The sequence below is a fragment of the Heterodontus francisci genome, unplaced genomic scaffold (genome assembly GCF_036365525.1).
Source record: "Heterodontus francisci isolate sHetFra1 unplaced genomic scaffold, sHetFra1.hap1 HAP1_SCAFFOLD_159, whole genome shotgun sequence".
Lineage (NCBI taxonomy): Eukaryota > Metazoa > Chordata > Chondrichthyes > Heterodontiformes > Heterodontidae > Heterodontus > Heterodontus francisci.
This window is the reverse complement of record NW_027140908.1, coordinates 949,657-975,428: the sequence shown is the minus strand read 5'-3', so window position 1 is coordinate 975,428 and position 25,772 is coordinate 949,657.

Genomic DNA, 25,772 nt, shown 5'->3' with positions numbered 1-25,772 from the left:
ACACTTACACCAAGTAACAAAGACATACACTGATACCCAGTAACACAGACACACACTGACACCAAGTAACACAGACATACACTGACACCAAGTAACAAAGACAGACACTGATACCCAGTAACGCAGACACACACTTACACCAAGTAACAAAGACATACACTGACACCCATTAACAAAGACATTCCCTGACACCCAGTAACACGGACACACACGGACAACAAGTAACAAAGACACACACTTACACCAAGTAACACAGACACACACTGGCACCCAGTAACACAAACAAACACACTGACACCAAGTAACACAGAAATACACTGACAACAAGTAACAAAGACATACACTGATACCCAGTAACACACACACTGACACCCAGTTAGAAACACACACTGACCCCTAGTAAAACAGACACACACTTACACCAAGTAACACAGACATACACTGACACCAACTAACAAAGACACACACTGACACCCAGTAACACAGAAACACACTTACACCAAGTAACACAGACAAACACTGACACCAAGTAACAAAGACACACACTTACACCAAGTAACAAAGACATACACTGACACCAAGTAACACAGCCATACACTGACAGCAAGTAACAAAGACAGACAATTACACCAAGTAACAAAGACATACACTTACACCAAGTATTTTGACATACACTGACACCAAGCAACAAAGACATACACTGATACCCAGTAACACAGACACACACTTACACCAAGTAACAAAGACATACACTGATACCCAGTAACACAGACACACACTGACACCAAGTAACACAGACATACACTGACACCAAGTAACAAAGACAGACACTGATACCCAGTAACGCAGACACACACTTACACCAAGTAACAAAGACATACACTGACACCCATTAACAAAGACATTCCCTGACACCCAGTAACACGGACACACACGGACAACAAGTAACAAAGACACACACTTACACCAAGTAACACAGACACACACTGGCACCCAGTAACACAAACAAACACACTGACACCAAGTAACACAGAAATACACTGACAACAAGTAACAAAGACATACACTGATACCCAGTAACACAGGCACACACTGGAGGGGGTGGGGGCACATTGGCGCTGTGGTTAGCACCGCAGCCTCACAGCTCCAGGGTCCCGGGTTCGATTCTGGGTACTGCCTGTGCGGAGTTTGCAATTTCTCCCTGTGTCTGCGTGGGTTTCCTCCGGGTGCTCCGGTTTCCTCCCACATGCCAAAGACTTGCAGGTTGATAGGTTAATTGGCCATCATAAATTGCCCCTAGTATAGGTAGGTGGTCGGGAAATATATGGGGACAGAAATGGATGTGATAGGAATACGGGAATAAAAGCAATATACTGCGGATGCTGGAAGTCTGAAACAAAAACAAGAAATGCCGGATTCACTCAGCAGGTCTGGCAGCATCTGTGGAAAGAGAAGCAGAGTTAACTTTTCGGGTCAGTGAACCTTCTTCGGAACTGACAAATATTAGAAAAGTCACAGATTATAAACAAGTGAGGTGGGGGTTGGGCAAGATATAACAAAGTAGAAGGTGCAGATTGGACCAGGCCACATAGCTGACCAAAAGGTCACGGAGCAAAGGCAAACAATATGTTAATGGTGTGTTGAAAGACAAAGCATTAGTACAGATTAGGTGTGAATATACTGAATATTGATCATCAGCAAGTGCAAACCTGAAGAAGAACAACCTGAAAATAACAGTGGGTAAGCAAACTGAACAAACTAAGATGAAATGAAATAAATGCAAAAAAAGATTGTAAAAAATGTAAAAAGGAATGCAAAAAAAAGGAAGAAAAAATAACTAAAAATGACTAAAAATGAAAGTAAAGTGGGGGGCTATCATGCTCTGAAATTATTGAACTCAATGTTCAGTCCGGCAGGCTGTAGTGTGCCTAATCGGTAGATGAGATGCTGTTCCTCGAGCTTGCGTTGATGTTCACTGGAACACTGCAGCAATCCCAGGACAGAGATGTGAGCATGAGAGCAGGGGGGAGTGTTGAAATGGCAAGCAACCGGAAGCTCAGGGTCCTGCTTGCGGACTGAGCGGAGATGTTCCGCAAAGCGATCACCCAGTCTGCGCTTGGTCTCCCCAATGTAGAGGAGACCACACTGTGAGCAGCGAATACAGTATACTACATTGAAAGAAGTACAAGTAAATCGCTGCTTCACCTGAAAGGAGTGTTTGGGGCCTGGGATAGTGAGGAGAGAGGAGGTAACTGGGCAGGTATTACACATCCTGCGATTGCAAGAGAAGGTGCCCTGGGACGGGGACGAGGTGGTGGGGGTAATGGAGGAGTGGACCAGGGTGTCGCGGAGGGAACGATCCCTTCGGAATGCTGACAGGGGAGGGAGGGGAAGATGCGACTGGTAGTGGCATCACGCTGGAGGTGGCGAAAATGGTGGAGGATGATCCTTTGGATATGTAGGCTGGAGGGATGAAAAGTGAGGACAAGGGGAACCCTGGCACGGTTCTGGGAGGGAGGCGAAGGGGTGAGCGTAGAGGTGCGGGGAATGGGTCGGACACGGTTGAGGGCCCTGTCAACCACAGTGGGGGGAACATCTCGGTTGAGGAAAAAGGAGGTCATATCAGAAGCACCGTCATGGAAGGTAGCATCATCAGAGCAGATGCGTCGGAGACGGAGAAACTGGGAGAATGGAATGGTGTCCGTACAGGAGGTAGGGTGTGAAGAAGTGTAGTCGAGATAGCTGTGGGAGTCAATGGGCTTATAATGGATATTGGTAGACAACCTATCCCCAGAGATGGAGACAGAGAAGTCGAGGAAGGGAAGGGAAGTGGCAGAGATGGACCATGTAAAGGTGAGAGAAGGGTGGAAATTGGAAGCAAAGTTATTGATAGGAATACGGGATTAGTGTAGGATTAGTATAAATGGGTGGTTGATGGACGGCACAGACTCGGTGGGCCGAAGGTCCTGTTTCAGTGCTGTATCTCTAAACTAAACTAAATACTGACACCTAGTGTCACTGACACAAACTGATACACAGTAACAAAGACAGGCACTGACACCCAGTAACACAGACACACACTTACACCAAGTAACAAAGACATAGACTGACACCCAGTAACAAAGACATACACTGACACCCAGTAACACAGACACACACGGACACCAAGTAACAAAGACAAACACTTACACCAAGTAACACAGACACACACTGACACCCAGTAACACAAACAAACACACTGACACCCAGTAACACGGACACCAAGTAACAAAGACACACACTTACACCAAGTAACACAGACACACACTGACACCCAGTAACACAAACAAACACACTGACACGATGTAACACAGACATACACTGACACCAAGTAACAAAGACATCCAGTGACACCAAGTCACAAAGACACACACTGACACTCAGTAACAAAGACATACACTGACACCAAGTCACAAAGACATACACTGATACCCAGTAACACAGACACACACTTACACCAAGTAACACAGACATACACTGACACCAAGTAACAAAGACATACACTGATACCCAGTAACACATATACACACTTACACCAAGTAACAAAGACAGACACTGATACCCAGTAACACAGACACACACTTACACCAAGTAACAAAGACATACACTGACACCCAGTAACAAAGACATACACTGACACCAAGTAACAAAGACATACACTTACACCAAGTAACAAAGACACACAATTACACCAAGTAATACAGACATACACTAACACCAAGTAACAAAGACAGCGAATTGCACCAACTAACAAAGACATACACTTACACCAAGTATTTTGACATACACTGACACCAAGTAACAAAGACATACACTGATACCCAGTAACACAGACACACACTTACACCAAGTAACAAAGACATCCACTGACACCAAGTCACAAAGACACACACTGACACCCAGTAACACAGACACACACTTACACCAAGTAACACAGACATACACTGAAACCAAGTAACAAAGACATACACTGATACCCAGTAACACAGGCACACACTGGGGGGGCACATTGGCGCAGTGGTTAGCATCGCAGCCTCACAGTCTCCAGGGACACGGGTTCGATTCTGGGTACTGCCTGTGCGGAGTTTGCAAGTTCTCCCTTTGTCTGCGTGGGTTTCCTCCGGGTGCTCCGGTTTCCTCCCACATGCCAAAGACTTGCAGGTTGATAGGTTATCTGGCCATCATAAATTGCCCCTAGTATATGTAGGTGGTAGGGAAATATATAGGGACAGGTGGGGATGTGATAGGAATACGGGATTAGTGTAGGATTAGCATAAATGAGTTGTTGATGGTCGGCACAGACTCGGTGGGCCGAAGGGCCTGTTTAAGTGCTGTATCTCTAAACTAAACTAAATACTGACACCTAGTGTCACAGACACACACTGACACCCAGTAACACAAACAAACACACTGACACCATGTAACACAGACATACACTTACACCAAGTAACAAAGACGTACACTGACACCCAGTAACAAAGACATACACTGACACCCAGTAACACAGACACACACGGACACCAAGTAACAAAGACACACACTTACACCAAGTAACACAGACACACACGGACACCAAGTAACAAAGACACATACTTACACCAAGTAACACTGACAAACACACTGACACCATGTAACACAGACATACACTTCCAACAAGTAACAAAGACACACATTTGCACCAAGTAACACAGACATGCGCTGACACCAAGTAACAAATACATACACTTACACCAAGTAACAAAGACATACACTGATACCCAGTAACACAGATACACCCTTACACCAAGTAACAAAGAAATACACTAATCCAAGTAACAAAGTCATACACTGACACCCAGTAACACAGACACACACGGACACCAAGTAACAAAGACACATACTTACACCAAGTAACACAGACACACACTGACACCCAGTAACACAAACAAACACACTGACAACAAGGAACAAAGACATCGACTTACAACAAGTAACAAAGACACACACTTGCACCAAGTAACACAGATATACACTGACACCAAGTAACAAATACATACACTTACACCAATAAACAAAGACATACACTGATACCCAGTAACACAGACACACCCTTACACCAAGTAACAAAGACATACACTAACACCAAGTCACAAAGACACACACTGACAACCAGTAACAAAGACATACACTGACACCAAGTCACAAAGACATACACTGATACCCAGTAACACAGACACACACTTACACCAAGTAACAAAGACAGACACTGATACCCAGTAACACAGACACACACTTACACCAAGTAACAAAGACATACACTGACACCCAGTAACAAAGACACACACTTACATCAAGTAACACAGAAATACACTGACACCAAGTAACAAAGACATACACTTACACCAAGTATTTTGACATACACTTACACCAAGTAACAAAGACATACACTGATACCCAGTAACACAGACACACACTTACACCAAGTAACACAGACATACACTGATACCCAGTAACACAGACACACACTTACACCAAGTAACAAAGACACACACTTGCACCAAGTAACACAGACATACACTGACACCAAGTAACAAATACATACACTTACACCAATAAACAAAGACATACACTGATACCCAGTAACACAGACACACCCTTACACCAAGTAACAAAGACATACACGAACACCAAGTCACAAAGACACACACTGACAACCAGTAACAAAGACATACACTGACACCAAGTCACAAAGACATACACTGATACCCAGTAACACAGACACACACTTACACCAAGTAACACAGACATACACTGACACCAAGTAACAAAGATATACACTGATACCCAGTAACACAGACACACACTTACACCAAGTAACAAAGACATACATTGACACCCAGTAACAAAGACATACACTGACACCCAGTAACACAGACACACACGGACACCAATTAACAAAGACATAAACTGACACCAAGTAACAAAGACACACACTTACACCAAGTAACAAAGACATACACTTACACCAAGTAACAAAGACATACACTGACAGCAAGTAACACAGACATACACTGACACCAAGTAACACAGCCACACACTTACACCAAGTAACAAAGACATACACTGACACCAAGTCACAAACACATACACTGACAGCAAGTAACAAAGACATACAGTGACACCAAGTAACACAGCCACACACTTACACCAAGTAACAAAGACATACACTGACACCCAGTAACAAAGACATACACTGACACCAAGTCACAAACACATACACTGACACGAAGTAACAAAGACATACACTTACACCCAGTAATACAAACAAACACACTGACACTATTTAATACAGACATACAATTACACCAAGAAACAAAGACCTACACTGACACTCAGTAACAAAGACATAGACTGACACGCAGTAAGACAGACACACACGGACACAAAGTAACAAAGACACACACTTACACCAGATAACACAGACACACACTTACACCAAGTAACAAAGACATACACTGACACCAAGTAACAAAGACATACACTGACAGCAAGTAACAAAGACATACACTGACACCAAGTAACACAGCCACACACTTACACCAAGTAGCAAAGACATACACTGACACCCAGTAACAAAGACATACACTGACACCAAGTCACAAACACAGACACTGATACCAAGTAACAAAGACATACACTTACACCAAGTAACAAAGTCATACACTGATACCCAGTAACACACACACTGACACCCAGTTAGAAACACACACTGACCCCTAGTAAAACAGACACACACTTACACCAAGTAACACAGACATACACTGACACCAACTAACAAAGACATACACTGATACCCAGTAACACAGGCACACACTGGAGGGGGGGGGGGGGCACATTGGCGCTTTGGTTAGCACCGCAGCCTCACAGCTCCAGGGACCCGGGTTCGATTCTGGGTACTGCCTGTGCGGAGTTTGCAATTTCTCCCTGTGTCTGCGTGTGTTTCCTTTGGGTGCTCCGGTTTCCTCCCACATGCCAAAGACTTACAGGTTGATATGTTAGTTGGACATCATAAATTGGCCCTAGTATAGGTAGGTGGTAGGGAAATATGTAGGGACAGGTGGGGACGTGATAGGAATACGGGATTAGTGCAGGATTAGTATAAATGGGTGGTTGATGGTCGGCACAGACTCGGTGCGCCGAAGGGCCTGTTCAAGTGCTGTATCTCTAAACGAAACTAAATACTGACACCTAGTGTCACAGACACACACTGACAAACAAACACACACTGACACCCAGTAACACAGACACACACTGACACCCAGTAACAAAGGCATACACTGACACCAAGTTACAAAGACATACACTGATACCAAGTCACAAAGACATACACTGATACCCAGTAACACAGACACACACTGACACCAAGTAACAAAGGCATACGCTTACACGAAGTAACAAAGACACACACTTACACCAAGTAACACAGACATACACTGATACCCAGTAACACAGACACACACTTACACCAAGTAACACAGACATACATTGACACCAAGTAACAATAACATACACTGATACCCAGTAACACTGGCACACACTGGGGGGGGGGGGGGGGCACATTGGCACAGTGGTTAGCACCGCAGCATCACGGCTCCAGGGACCCGGGTTCGATTCTGGGTACTGCCTGTGCGGAGTTTGCAAGTTCTCCCTGTGTCTGCGTGAGTTTCCTCCGGGTGCTCCGGTTTCCTCCCACATGCCAAAGACTTGCAGGTTGCTAGGTTAATTGGCCATCATAAATTGCCCCTAGTATAGGTAGGTGGTCGGGAAATATATTGGGACAGGTGGGGATGTGATAGGAATACGGGATTAGTGTAGGATTAGAATAAATGGGTGGTTGATGGTCGGCACAGACTCGGTTGTCCGAAGGGCCTGTTTAAGTGCTGTATCTCTGAACTAAATTAAATACAGACACCTAGTGTAACAGACAGACACTGACACCCAGTAACACAAACAAACACACTGACACCATTTAACACAGACATACAATTACACCAAGTAACAAAGACATACACTGACACCCAGTAACAAAGACATACACTGACACCAAGTAACAAAGACGCGCACTTACACCAAATAACACAGACACACACTTACACCAAGTAACAAAGACATACACTTACACCATGTAACAAAGACGTACACTGACACCCAGTAACAAAGACATACACTGACATCCAGTAACACGGACACCAAGTAACAAAGACACACACTTACACCAAGTAACACAGACACATGCTGACACCCAGTAACACAAACAAACACACTGACACCATGTAACACAGACATACACTGACACCAAGTAACAAAGACATCCAGTGACACCAAGTCACAAAGACACACACTGACACTCAGGAACAAAGACATACACTGATACCCAGTAACACATACACACACTTACACCAAGTAACAAAGACAGACACTGATACCCAGTAACACAGATACACACTTACACCAAGTAACACAGACATACACTGATACCAAGTAACAAAGACATACACTGGTACCCAGTAACACAGACACACACTTACACCAAGTAACAAAGACAGACACTGATACCCAGTAACACAGACACACACTTACACCAAGTAACAAAGACATACACTGACACCCAGTAACAAAGACACACACTTACATCAAGTAACACAGAAATACACTGACACCAAGTAACAAAGACATACACTTACACCAAGTATTTTGACATACACTTACACCAAGTAACAAAGACATACACTGATACCCAGTAACACAGACACACACTTACACCAAGTAACACAGACATACACTGATACCCAGTAACACAGACACACACTTACACCAAGTAACAAAGACATACACTGACACCCAGTCACAAAGACACACACTGACACCCAGTAACACAGACACACACTTACACCAAGTAACAAAGACATACACTGACACCAAGTCACAAAGACACACACTGACACCCAGTAACACAGACACACACTTACACCAAGTAACACAGACATACACTGACACCAAGTAACACAGGCACACACTTACACCAAGTAACACAGACATACACTGACACCAAGTAACAAAGACAGACAATTGCACCAAGTAACAAAGACAAACACTTACACCAAGTATTTTGACATACACTCACACCAAGTAACAAAGACATGCACAGATACCCAGTAACACAGACACACACATACACCAAGTAACAAAGACACACACTTGCACCAAGTAACACAGACATACACTGACACCAAGTAACAAATACATACACTTACACCAATAAACAAAGACATACACTGATACCCAGTAACACAGACACACCCTTACACCAAGTAACAAAGACATACACGAACACCAAGTCACAAAGACACACACTGACAACCAGTAACAAAGACATACACTGATACCCAGTAACACAGACACACACTTACACCAAGTAACACAGACATACACTGACACCAAGTAACAAAGATATACACTGATACCCAGTAACACAGACACACACTTACACCAAGTAACAAAGACATACATTGACACCCAGTAACAAAGACATACACTGACACCCAGTAACACAGACACACACGGACACCAATTAACAAAGACATACACTGACACCAAGTAACAAAGACACACACTTACACCAAGTAACAAAGACATACACTTACACCAAGTAACAAAGACATACACTGACAGCAAGTAACACAGACATACACTGACACCAAGTAACACAGCCACACACTTACACCAAGTAACAAAGACATACACTGACACCAAGTCACAAACACATACACTGACAGCAAGTAACAAAGACATACAGTGACACCAAGTAACACAGCCACACACTTACACCAAGTAACAAAGACATACACTGACACCCAGTAACAAAGACATACACTGACACCAAGTCACAAACACATACACTGACACGAAGTAACAAAGACATACACTTACACCCAGTAATACAAACAAACACACTGACACTATTTAATACAGACATACAATTACACCAAGAAACAAAGACCTACACTGACACTCAGTAACAAAGACATAGACTGACACGCAGTAAGACAGACACACACGGACACAAAGTAACAAAGACACACACTTACACCAAATAACACAGACACACACTTACACCAAGTAACAAAGACATACACTGACACCAAGTAACAAAGACATACACTGACAGCAAGTAACAAAGACATACACTGACACCAAGTAACACAGCCACACACTGACACCAAGTAGCAAAGACATACACTGACACCCAGTAACAAAGACATACACTGACACCAAGTCACAAACACAGACACTGATACCAAGTAACAAAGACATACACTTACACCAAGTAACAAAGTCATACACTGATACCCAGTAACACACACACTGACACCCAGTTAGAAACACACACTGACCCCTAGTAAAACAGACACACACTTACACCAAGTAACACAGACATACACTGACACCAACTAACAAAGACATACACTGATACCCAGTAACACAGGCACACACTGGAGGGGGGGGGGGGGGCACATTGGCGCTTTGGTTAGCACCGCAGCCTCACAGCTCCAGGGACCCGGGTTCGATTCTGGGTACTGCCTGTGCGGAGTTTGCAATTTCACCCTGTGTCTGCGTGTGTTTCCTTTGGGTGCTCCGGTTTCCTCCCACATGCCAAAGACTTACAGGTTGATATGTTAGTTGGACATCATAAATTGGCCCTAGTATAGGTAGGTGGTAGGGAAATATGTAGGGACAGGTGGGGACGTGATAGGAATACGGGATTAGTGCAGGATTAGTATAAATGGGTGGTTGATGGTCGGCACAGACTCGGTGCGCCGAAGGGCCTGTTCAAGTGCTGTATCTCTAAACGAAACTAAATACTGACACCTAGTGTCACAGACACACACTGACAAACAAACACACACTGACACCCAGTAACACAGACACACACTGACACCCAGTAACAAAGGCATACACTGACACCAAGTTACAAAGACATACACTGATACCAAGTCACAAAGACATACACTGATACCCAGTAACACAGACACACACTGACACCAAGTAACAAAGGCATACGCTTACACGAAGTAACAAAGACACACACTTACACCAAGTAACACAGACATACACTGATACCCAGTAACACAGACACACACTTACACCAAGTAACACAGACATACATTGACACCAAGTAACAATGACATACACTGATACCCAGTAACACTGGCACACACTGGGGGGGGGGGCACATTGGCACAGTGGTTAGCACCGCAGCATCACGGCTCCAGGGACCCGGGTTCGATTCTGGGTACTGCCTGTGCGGAGTTTGCAAGTTCTCCCTGTGTCTGCGTGAGTTTCCTCCGGGTGCTCCGGTTTCCTCCCACATGCCAAAGACTTGCAGGTTGCTAGGTTAATTGGCCATCATAAATTGCCCCTAGTATAGGTAGGTGGTCGGGAAATATATTGGGACAGGTGGGGATGTGATAGGAATACGGGATTAGTGTAGGATTAGAATAAATGGGTGGTTGATGGTCGGCACAGACTCGGTTGTCCGAAGGGCCTGTTTAAGTGCTGTATCTCTGAACTAAACTAAATACAGACACCTAGTGTAACAGACAGACACTGACACCCAGTAACACAAACAAACACACAGACACCATTTAACACAGACATACAATTACACCAAGTAACAAAGACATACACTGACACCCAGTAACAAAGACATACACTGACACCAAGTAACAAAGACATACACTTACACCAAGTATTTTGACATACACTTACACCAAGTAACAAAGACATACACTGATACCCAGTAACACAGACACACACTTACACCAAGTAACACAGACATACACTGATACCCAGTAACACAGACACACACTTACACCAAGTAACAAAGACATACACTGACACCCAGTCACAAAGACACACACTGACACCCAGTAACACAGACACACACTTACACCAAGTAACACAGACATACACTGACACCAAGTAACACAGGCACACACTTACACCAAGTAACACAGACATACACTGACACCAAGTAACAAAGACAGACAATTGCACCAAGTAACAAAGACAAACACTTACACCAAGTATTTTGACATACACTCACACCAAGTAACAAAGACATGCACAGATACCCAGTAACACAGACACACACATACACCAAGTAACAAAGACACACACTTGCACCAAGTAACACAGACATACACTGACACCAAGTAACAAATACATACACTTACACCAATAAACAAAGACATACACTGATACCCAGTAACACAGACACACCCTTACACCAAGTAACAAAGACATACACGAACACCAAGTCACAAAGACACACACTGACAACCAGTAACAAAGACATACACTGACACCAAGTCACAAAGACATACACTGATACCCAGTAACACAGACACACACTTACACCAAGTAACACAGACATACACTGACACCAAGTAACAAAGATATACACTGATACCCAGTAACACAGACACACACTTACACCAAGTAACAAAGACATACATTGACACCCAGTAACAAAGACATACACTGACACCCAGTAACACAGACACACACGGACACCAATTAACAAAGACATACACTGATACCAAGTAACAAAGACACACACTTACACCAAGTAACAAAGACATACACTTACACCAAGTAACAAAGACATACACTGACAGCAAGTAACACAGACATACACTGACACCAAGTAACACAGCCACACACTTACACCAAGTAACAAAGACATACACTGACACCAAGTCACAAACACATACACTGACAGCAAGTAACAAAGACATACAGTGACACCAAGTAACACAACCACACACCTACACCAAGTAACAAAGACATACACTGACACCCAGTAACAAAGACATACACTGACACCAAGTCACAAACACATACACTGACACGAAGTAACAAAGACATACACTTACACCCAGTAATACAAACAAACACACTGACACTATTTAATACAGACATACAATTACACCAAGAAACAAAGACCTACACTGACACTCAGTAACAAAGACATAGACTGACACGCAGTAAGACAGACACACACGGACACAAAGTAACAAAGACACACACTTACACCAATTAACACAGACACACACTTACACCAAGTAACAAAGACATACACTGACACCAAGTAACAAAGACATACACTGACAGCAAGTAACAAAGACATACACTGACACCAAGTAACACAGCCACACACTTACACCAAGTAGCAAAGACATACACTGACACCCAGTAACAAAGACATACACTGACACCAAGTCACAAACACAGACACTGATACCAAGTAACAAAGACATACACTTACACCAAGTAACAAAGTCATACACTGATACCCAGTAACACACACACTGACACCCAGTTAGAAACACACACTGACCCCTAGTAAAACAGACACACACTTACACCAAGTAACACAGACATACACTGACACCAACTAACAAAGACATACACTGATACCCAGTAACACAGGCACACACTGGAGCGGGGGGGGGGGGCACATTGGCGCTTTGGTTAGCACCGCAGCTTCACAGCTCCAGGGACCCGGGTTCGATTCTGGGTACTGCCTGTGCGGAGTTTGCAATTTCTCCCTGTGTCTGCGTGTGTTTCCTTTGGGTGCTCCGGTTTCCTCCCACATGCCAAAGACTTACAGGTTGATATGTTAGTTGGACATCATAAATTGGCCCTAGTATAGGTAGGTGGTAGGGAAATATGTAGGGACAGGTGGGGACGTGATAGGAATACGGGATTAGTGCAGGATTAGTATAAATGGGTGGTTGATGGTCGGCACAGACTCGGTGCGCCGAAGGGCCTGTTCAAGTGCTGTATCTCTAAACGAAACTAAATACTGACACCTAGTGTCACAGACACACACTGACAAAGAAACACACAATGACACCCAGTAACACAGACACACACTGACACCCAATAACAAAGGCATACACTGACACCAAGTTACAAAGACATACACTGATACCAAGTCACAAAGACATACACTGATACCCAGTAACACAGACACACACTGACACCAAGTAACAAAGGCATACGCTTACACGAAGTAACAAAGAAACACACTTACACCAAGTAACACAGACATACACTGATACCCAGTAACACAGACACACACTTACACCAAGTAACACAGACATACATTGACACCAAGTAACAATGACATACACTGATACCCAGTAACACTGGCACACACTGGGGGGGGGGGGGGGCACATTGGCACAGTGGTTAGCACCGCAGCATCACGGCTCCAGGGACCCGGGTTCGATTCTGGGTACTGCCTGTGCGGAGTTTGCAAGTTCTCCCTGTGTCTGCGTGAGTTTCCTCCGGGTGCTTCGGTTTCCTCCCACATGCCAAAGACTTGCAGGTTGCTAGGTTAATTGGCCATCATAAATTGCCCCTAGTATAGGTAGGTGGTCGGGAAATATATTGGGACAGGTGGGGATGTGATAGGAATACGGGATTAGAGTAGGATTAGAATAAATGGGTGGTTGATGGTCGGCACAGACTCGGTTGTCCGAAGGGCCTGTTTAAGTGCTGTATCTCTGAACTAAACTAAATACAGACACCTAGTGTAACAGACAGACACTGACACCCAGTAACACAAACAAACACACAGACACCATTTAACACAGACATACAATTACACCAAGTAACAAAGACATACACTGACACCCAGTAACAAAGACATACACTGACACCAAGTAACAAAGACGCGCACTTACACCAAATAACACAGACACACACTTACACCAAGTAACAAAGACATACACTTACACCAAGTAACAAAGACGTACACTGACACCCAGTAACAAAGACATACACTGACATCCAGTAACACGGACACCAAGTAACAAAGACACACACTTACACCAAGTAACACAGACACATGCTGACACCCAGTAACACAAACAAACACACTGACACCATGTAACACAGACATACACTGACACCAAGTAACAAAGACATCCAGTGACACCAAGTCACAAAGACACACACTGACACTCAGGAACAAAGACATACAATGATACCCAGTAACACATACACACACTTACACCAAGTAACAAAGACAGACACTGATACCCAGTAACACAGATACACACTTACACCAAGTAACACAGACATACACTGACACCAAGTAACAAAGACATACACTGATACCCAGTAACACATACACACACTTACACCAAGTAACAAAGACAGACACTAATACCCAGTAACAAAGACATACACTGACACCAAGTAACAAAGACATACAATTACACCAAGTAACAAAGACACACACTTACACCAAGTAATACAGACATACACTGACACCAAGTAACAAAGACAGCGAATTACACCAAGTAACAAAGACATGCACTTACACCAAGTATTTTGACATACACTGACACCAAGTCACAAAGACATACACTGATACCCAGTAACACAGACACACACTTACACCAAGTAACAAAGACATCCACTGACACCAAGTCACAAAGACACACACTGACACCCAGTAACACAGACACACACTTACACCAAGTAACACAGACATACACTGACACCAAGTAACAAAGACATACACTGATACCCAGTAACACAGGCACACACTGGGGGGGCACATTGGCGCAGTGGTTAGCACCGCATCCTCACAGCTCCAGGGACCCGGGTTCGATTCTGGGTACTGCCTGTGCGGAGTTTGCAAGTTCTCCCTGTGTCTGCGTGGGTTTCCTCCGGGCGCTCCGGTTTCCTCCCACATGCCAAAGACTTGCAGGTTGCTAGGTTAATTGGCCATCATAAATTGCCCCCCGTATAGGTAGGTGGTAGGGAAATATATGGGGATAGGTGGGGATGTGATAGGAATACGGGATTAGTGTAGGATTAGTATAAATGGGTGGTTGATGGTCGGCACAGACTCTGTGGGCCGAATGGCATGTTTAAGTGCTGGATCTCTAAACTAAACTAAATACTGACACCTGGTGTCACTGATACACACTGACACCCAGTAACACAGAGAAACTCTGATAAACAGGAACAAAGACATACACTGACACGAAGTAATACAGAAACACACTGACACCTAGTAACAACGACATACACTGATACCAAGTCACAAAGGCATACACTGATACCCAGTCACACAGACACACACTGACACCAAGTAACAAAGACATACACTGACACCCAGTAACAAAGACATACACTTGCACCAAGTAACAAAGACATACACTGATACCCAGTAACAAAGACACACACTTACACCAAGTAACAAAGACATACACTGACACCAAGTCACAAAGACACACACTGACACCCATAACAAAGACATACACTGACACCAAGTAACAAAGACATACACTGATACCCAGTAACAAAGACATACACTGATACCCAGGAACAAAGACACACAGGGAGACCAAGTAACAAAGACACAGACTTACACCAAGTAACACAGACACACACTGACACCCAGCAACACAGACACACACTTACACCAAGTAACAAAGACATACACTGCTACCCAGTAACACAGACACACACTTATACCAAGTAACACAGACATACACTGACACCAAGTAACAAAGACATACACTGTTATCCAGTAACACAGACACACACTTACACCAAGTAAAAAAGACATACACTGATACCAAGTAACACAGACAAACACTTGCACCAAGTAACAAAAACACACACTTACACCAAGTAACAAAGACATACACTGATACTCAGGAACACAGACACACACTTACACCAAGTAACACAGACACACACTTACACCAAGTAACAAAGACATAAACTTACACCAAGTAACACAGACATACACTATCACCAAGTAACAAAGAAATACAGTTACACCAAATAACAAAGACACACACTTACACCAAGTAACACAGATCTTCACTGACACCAAGTAACAAAGACATGCACTGACACCCAGTAACACAGACACACACGGACACCAAGTAACAAAGACACACACTTACACCAAGTAACACAGACACCCACTCACGCCCAATAACACAGACACACACTTACACCAAGTAACACAGACATACACTGACACCAAGTAACAAAGACATACACTGATACCCAGTAACACAGCCTAACACTTACACCAATTAACACAGACATACACTGACACCAAGTAACAAAGACATACACTGATACCCAGGAACACAGACACACACTTACACCAAGTAACACAGACACACACTTACACCAAGTAACAAAGACATACACTTACACCAAGTAACAAAGACATACACTGATACCCAGTAACACAGCCTAACACTTACACCAAGTAACACAGACATACACTGACACCAAGTAACAAAGACATGCACTGATACCCAGAAACACCGACACACACTTACACCAAGTAACAAAGACAGACACTGATACCCAGTAACACAGACATACACTTACACCAAGTAACAAAGACATACACTGACACCCAGTAACAAAGATATACACTTACAACCAGTAACACAGACACACACGGACACCAAGTAACAAAGACACACACTTACACCAAGTAACACAGACACACACTGACACCCAGTAACACAAACAAACACACTGACACCAATTAACACAGACATACACTGATACCAAGTCACAAAGACATACACTGATGCCCAGTAACACAGAAACACACTGACACCAAGTAACAAAGTCATACACTGACACCAAGTAACAAAGACATGCACTTACACCAAGTAACAATGACACACACTTACACCAAGTAACACAGACATACACTGACACCAAGTAACAAAGACAGACAATTACACCAAGTAACAAAGACATACACTTACACCAAGTATTTTGACATACACTGACACCAAGTAACAAAGACATACACTGATACCCAGTAACACAGACGCACATTTACACCAAGTAACAAAGACATACACTGACACCAAGTCACAAAGACAGACACTGACTCCCAGTAACAAAGACATACACTGACACCAAGTAACAAAGACATGCACTGATACCAAGTAACACAGACACACACTTACACCAAGTAGCAAAGACAGACAATTACACCAAGTAACAAAGACATACACTTACACCAAGTATTTTGACATACACTTACACCAAGTAACAAAGACATACAATGACACCAAGTCACAAAGACACACACTGACACCCAGTAACGCAGACACACACGGACACCAAGTAACAAAGACACAGACTTACACCAAGTAACACAGACACTCACTGACACCCAGTAACACACACACACACTTACACCAGGTAACACAGACATACACTGACACCAAGTAACAAAGACATACACTGATACCCAGTAACACAGGTACAAACTTACACCAAGAAACACAGACAGACACTGACACCAAGTAACACAGACACACACTTACACCAAGTAACAAAGACAGACACTGATACACAGTAACAGAGACACACACTTACACCAAGTAACAAAGACATACACTGACACCCAGTAACAAAGTCATACACTGACACCCAGTAACATAGACACACACGGACACCCAGAAACACAGACAAACACACTGACACCAAGTAACACAGACATACGCTGATACCAAGTCACAAAGACATACACTGATGCCCAGTAACACAGACACACACTGACACCAAGTAACAAAGACATACACTTACACCCAGTAACATGACATACACTAACACCAAGTCACAAAGACATTCACTGATACCCAGTAACACAGACACACACTTACACCAAGTAACAAGGACAGACACTGATACCCAGCAACTCAGACACACACTTACACCAAGTAACAAAGACATACACTGACACCCAGTAACAAAGACAGACACTGACACCATGTGACACAGACACACACGGACACCAAGTAACAAAGACACAAACTTACACCAAGTAACACAGACACACACTGACACCCAGTAACACAAACAAACACACTGACATCAAGTTACACAGACATACACTGATACCAAGTAACAAAGACATACACTGACACCAAGTCACAAAGACACACACTGACTCCCAGTAACAAAGACATACACTGACACCAAGTCACAAAGACATACACTGATACCCAGTAACACAGACACACACTTACACCAAGTAACACAGACATACACCGACACCAAGTAACAAAGACATGCAGAGATACCCAGTAACACAGACACACACTAACACAAGGTAACAAAGACAGACACTGATACCCAGTAACACAGACACACACTTACACCAAGTAACAAAGACATACATTGACACCCAGTAACAAAGACATACACTGACACCCAGTAACGCAGACACACACGGACACCAAGTAACAAAGACACAGACTTACACCAAGTAACACAGACATACACTGACACCCAGTAACACAGACACACACTTACACCAAATAACACAGACATACACTGACACCAAGTAACAAAGACATACACTGATACCCAGTAACACAGGCACACACTTACACCAAGTAACACAGACTTACACTGACACCAAGTGACAAAGACATGCACTGGTACCCAGTAACACAGACACACACTTACACCAAGTAACAAAGACAGACAATTACACCAAGTAACAAAGACATACACTTACACGAAGTATTTTGACATACACTGACACCAAGTAACAAAGACACACACTGACACCCAGTAACAAAGACATACACTGACACCAAGTCACAAAGACATACACTGATACCCAGTAACACAGACACACACTTACACCAAGTAACACAGACATACACTGATGCCCAGTAACACAGACACACACTGACACCAAGTAACAAAGATATACACTTACAACCAGTAACACAGACACACACAGACACCAAGTCACAAAGACATACACTGATACCCAGTTACACAGACACACACTTACACCAAGTAACACAGACATACACCGACACCAAGTAACAAATACATGCACTGAAACCCAGTAACACAGACACACACTTACACCAAGTAACAAAGACAGACACTGATACCCAGTAACACAGACACACACTTACACCAAGTAACAAAAGCATACACTGACACCCAGTAACAAAGACATACACTGACACCCAGTAACACAGACACACACGGACACCAAGTAACAAAGACACATACTTACACCAAGTAACACAGACACACACTGACACCCAGTAACACAAACAAACACACTGACACCAAGTAACACAGACATACACTGACATCAAGTAACAAAGACATACACTTACACCCAGTAACAAAGACATACACTTACACGAAGTCACAAAAGACAGACACTGATACCAAGTAACACAGACACACACTTACACCAAGTAACACAGACATACACTGACACCAAGTAACAAAGACATGCACTGATACCCAGAAACACAGACACACACTTACACCAAGTAACAAAGACAGACACTGATACCCAGTATCACAGACATACACTTACACCAAGTAACAAAGACATACACTGACACCCAGTAACAAAGATATACACTTACAACCAGTAACACAGACACACACGGACACCAAGTAACAAAGACACACACTTACACCAAGTAGCACAGACACACACTGACACCCAGTAACACAAACAAACACACTGACACCAAGTAACACAGACATACACTGATACCAAGTCACAAAGACATACACTAATGCCCAGTAACACAGAAACACACTGACACCAAGTAACAAAGACATACACTGACACCAAGTAACAAAGACATGCACTTACACCAAGTAACAATGACACACACTTACACCAAGTAACACAGACATACACTGACACCAAGTAACAAAGACAGACAATTACACCAAGTAACAAAGACATACACTTACACCAAGTATTTTGACATACACTGACACCAAGTAACAAAGACATACACTGATACCCAGTAACACAGACGCACATTTACACCAAGTAACAAAGACATACACTGACACCAAGTCACAAAGACACACACTGACTCCCAGTAACAAAGACATACACTGACACCAAGTAACAAAGACATGCACTGATACCAAGTAACACAGACACACACTTACACCAAGTAACAAAGACAGACAATTACACCAAGAAGCAAAGACATACACTTACACCAAGTATTTTGACATACACTTACACCAAGTAACAAAGACATACAATGACACCAAGTCACAAAGACACACACTGACACCCAGTAACGCAGACACACACGGACACCAAGTATCAAAGACACAGACTTACACCAAGTAACACAGACACACACTGACACCCAGTAACACACACACACACTTACACCAAGTAACACAGACATACACTGACACCAAGTAACAAAGACATACACTGATACCCAGTAACACAGGTACAAACTTACACCAAGAAACACAGACAGACACTGACACCAAGTAACACAGACACACACTTACACCAAGTAACAAAGACAGACACTGATACACAGTAACAGAGACACACACTTACACCAAGTAACAAAGACATACACTGACACCAAGTCACAAAGACACACACTGACTCCCAGTAACAAAGACATACACTGACACCAAGTCACAAAGACATACACTGATACCCAGTAACACAGACACACACTTACACCAAGTAACACAGACATACACCGACACCAAGTAACAAAGACATGCAGAGATACCCAGTAACACAGACACACACTAACACAAGGTAACAAAGACAGACACTGATACCCAGTAACACAGACACACACTTACACCAAGTAACAAAGACATACATTGACACCCAGTAACAAAGACATACACTGACACCCAGTAACGCAGACACACACGGACACCAAGTAACAAAGACACAGACTTACACCAAGTAACACAGACATACACTGACACCCAGTAACACAGACACACACTTACACCAAATAACACAGACATACACTGACACCAAGTAACAAAGACATACACTGATACCCAGTAACACAGGCACACACTTACACCAAGTAACACAGACTTACACTGACACCAAGTGACAAAGACATGCACTGGTACCCAGTAACACAGACACACACTTACACCAAGTAACAAAGACAGACAATTACACCAAGTAACAAAGACATACACTTACACGAAGTATTTTGACATACACTGACACCAAGTAACAAAGACACACACTGACACCCAGTAACAAAGACATACACTGACACCAAGTCACAAAGACATACACTGATACCCAGTAACACAGACACACACTTACACCAAGTAACACAGACATACACTGATGCCCAGTAACACAGACACACACTGACACCAAGTAACAAAGATATACACTTACAACCAGTAACACAGACACACACAGACACCAAGTCACAAAGACATACACTGATACCCAGTTACACAGACACACACTTACACCAAGTAACACAGACATACACCGACACCAAGTAACAAATACATGCACTGAAACCCAGTAACACAGACACACACTTACACCAAGTAACAAAGACAGACACTGATACCCAGTAACACAGACACACACTTACACCAAGTAACAAAAGCATACACTGACACCCAGTAACAAAGACATACACTGACACCCAGTAACACAGACACACACGGACAACAAATAACAAAGACACATACTTACACCAAGTAACACAGACACACACTGACACCCAGTAACACAAACAAACACACTGACACCAAGTAACACAGACATACACTGACATCAAGTAACAAAGACATACACTTACACCCAGTAACAAAGACATACACTTACACGAAGTCACAAAAGACAGACACTGATACCAAGTAACACAGACACACACTTACACCAAGTAACACAGACATACACTGACACCAAGTAACAAAGACATGCACTGATACCCAGAAACACAGACACACACTTACACCAAGTAACAAAGACAGACACTGATACCCAGTATCACAGACATACACTTACACCAAGTAACAAAGACATACACTGACACCCAGTAACAAAGATATACACTTACAACCAGTAACACAGACACACACGGACACCAAGTAACAAAGACACACACTTACACCAAGTAGCACAGACACACACTGACACCCAGTAACACAAACAAACACACTGACACCAAGTAACACAGACATACACTGATACCAAGTCACAAAGACATACACTAATGCCCAGTAACACAGAAACACACTGACACCAAGTAACAAAGACATACACTGACACCAAGTAACAAAGACATGCACTTACACCAAGTAACAATGACACACACTTACACCAAGTAACACAGACATACACTGACACCAAGTAACAAAGACAGACAATTACACCAAGTAACAAAGACATACACTTACACCAAGTATTTTGACATACACTGACACCAAGTAACAAAGACATACACTGATACCCAGTAACACAGACGCACATTTACACCAAGTAACAAAGACATACACTGACACCAAGTCACAAAGACACACACTGACTCCCAGTAACAAAGACATACACTGACACCAAGTAACAAAGACATGCACTGATACCAAGTAACACAGACACACACTTACACCAAGTAACAAAGACAGACAATTACACCAAGAAGCAAAGACATACACTTACACCAAGTATTTTGACATACACTTACACCAAGTAACAAAGACATACAATGACACCAAGTCACAAAGACACACACTGACACCCAGTAACGCAGACACACACGGACACCAAGTATCAAAGACACAGACTTACACCAAGTAACACAGACACACACTGACACCCAGTAACACACACACACACTTACACCAAGTAACACAGACATACACTGACACCAAGTAACAAAGACATACACTGATACCCAGTAACACAGGTACAAACTTACACCAAGAAACACAGACAGACACTGACACCAAGTAACACAGACACACACTTACACCAAGTAACAAAGACAGACACTGATACACAGTAACAGAGACACACACTTACACCAAGTAACAAAGACATACACTGACACCCAGTAACAAAGTCATACACTGACACCCAGTAACATAGACACACACGGACACCCAGAAACACAGACAAACACACTGACACCAAGTAACACAGACATACGCTGATACCAAGTCACAAAGACATACACTGATGCCCAGTAACACAGACACACACTGACACCAAGTAACAAAGACATACAATAACACCCAGTAACATGACATACACTAACACCAAGTCACAAAGACATTCACTGATACCCAGTAACACAGACACACACTTACACCAAGTAACAAGGACAGACACTGATACCCAGCAACTCAGACACACACTTATACCAAGTAACAAAGACATACACTGACACCCAGTAACAAAGACAGACACTGACACCATGAGACACAGACACACACGGACACCAAGTAACAAAGACACACACTTACACCAAGTAACACAGACACACACTGACACCCAGTAACACAAACAAACACACTGACATCAAGTTACACAGACATACACTGATACCAAGTAACAAAGACATACACTGACACCAAGTCACAAAGACACACACTGACTCCCAGTAACAAAGACATACACTGACACCAAGTCACAAAGACATACACTGATACCCAGTAACACAGACACACACTTACACCAAGTAACACAGACATACACCGACACCAAGTAACAAAGACATGCAGAGATACCCAGTAACACAGACACACACTAACACCAGGTAACAAAGACAGACACTGATACCCAGTAACACAGACACACACTTACACCAAGTAACAAAGACATACACTGACACCCAGTAACAAAGACATACACTGACACCCAGTAACGCAGACACACACGGACACCAAGTAACAATGACACAGACTTACACCAAGTAACACAGACATACACTGACACCCAGTAACACAGACACACACTTACACCAAATAACACAGACATACACTGACACCAAGTAACAAAGACATACACTGATACCCAGTATCACAGGCACACACTGACACCAAGTAACACAGACATACACTGACACCAAGTAACAAAGACATGCACTGGTACCCAGTAACACAGACACACACTTACACCAAGTAACAAAGACAGACAATTACACCAAGTAACAAAGACATACACTTACACCAAGTATTTTGACATACACTGACACCAAGTAACAAAGACATACACTGATTCCCAGTAACACAGACAGACACTTACACCAAGTCACAAAGACACACACTGATACCCAGTAACACAGACACACACTTACACCAAGTAACAAAGACAGACAATTACACCAAGTAACAAAGACATACACTTACACCAAGTATTTTGACATACACTGGCACCAAGTAACAAAGACATACACGGATTCCCAGTAACACAGACAGACACTTACACCAAGTAACACAGACACACCCTGACACCCAGTAACACAGACACACACTTACACCAAGTAACACAGCCACACACTGACACCAAATAACAAAGACATACACTGATAACCAGTCACACAGACACACACTTACACCAAGTAACACAGACATACACTGACACCAAGAAACAAAGACATACACTGATACCCAGTAACACAGACACACACTTACACCAAGTAACAAAGACAGACACTGATACCCAGTAACAGAGACACACACTTACACCAAGTAACAAAGACATACACAGACGCCCAGTAACAAAGACATACACTGACACCCAGTAATACAGACACACACGGACACCAAGTAACAAAGACACACACTTA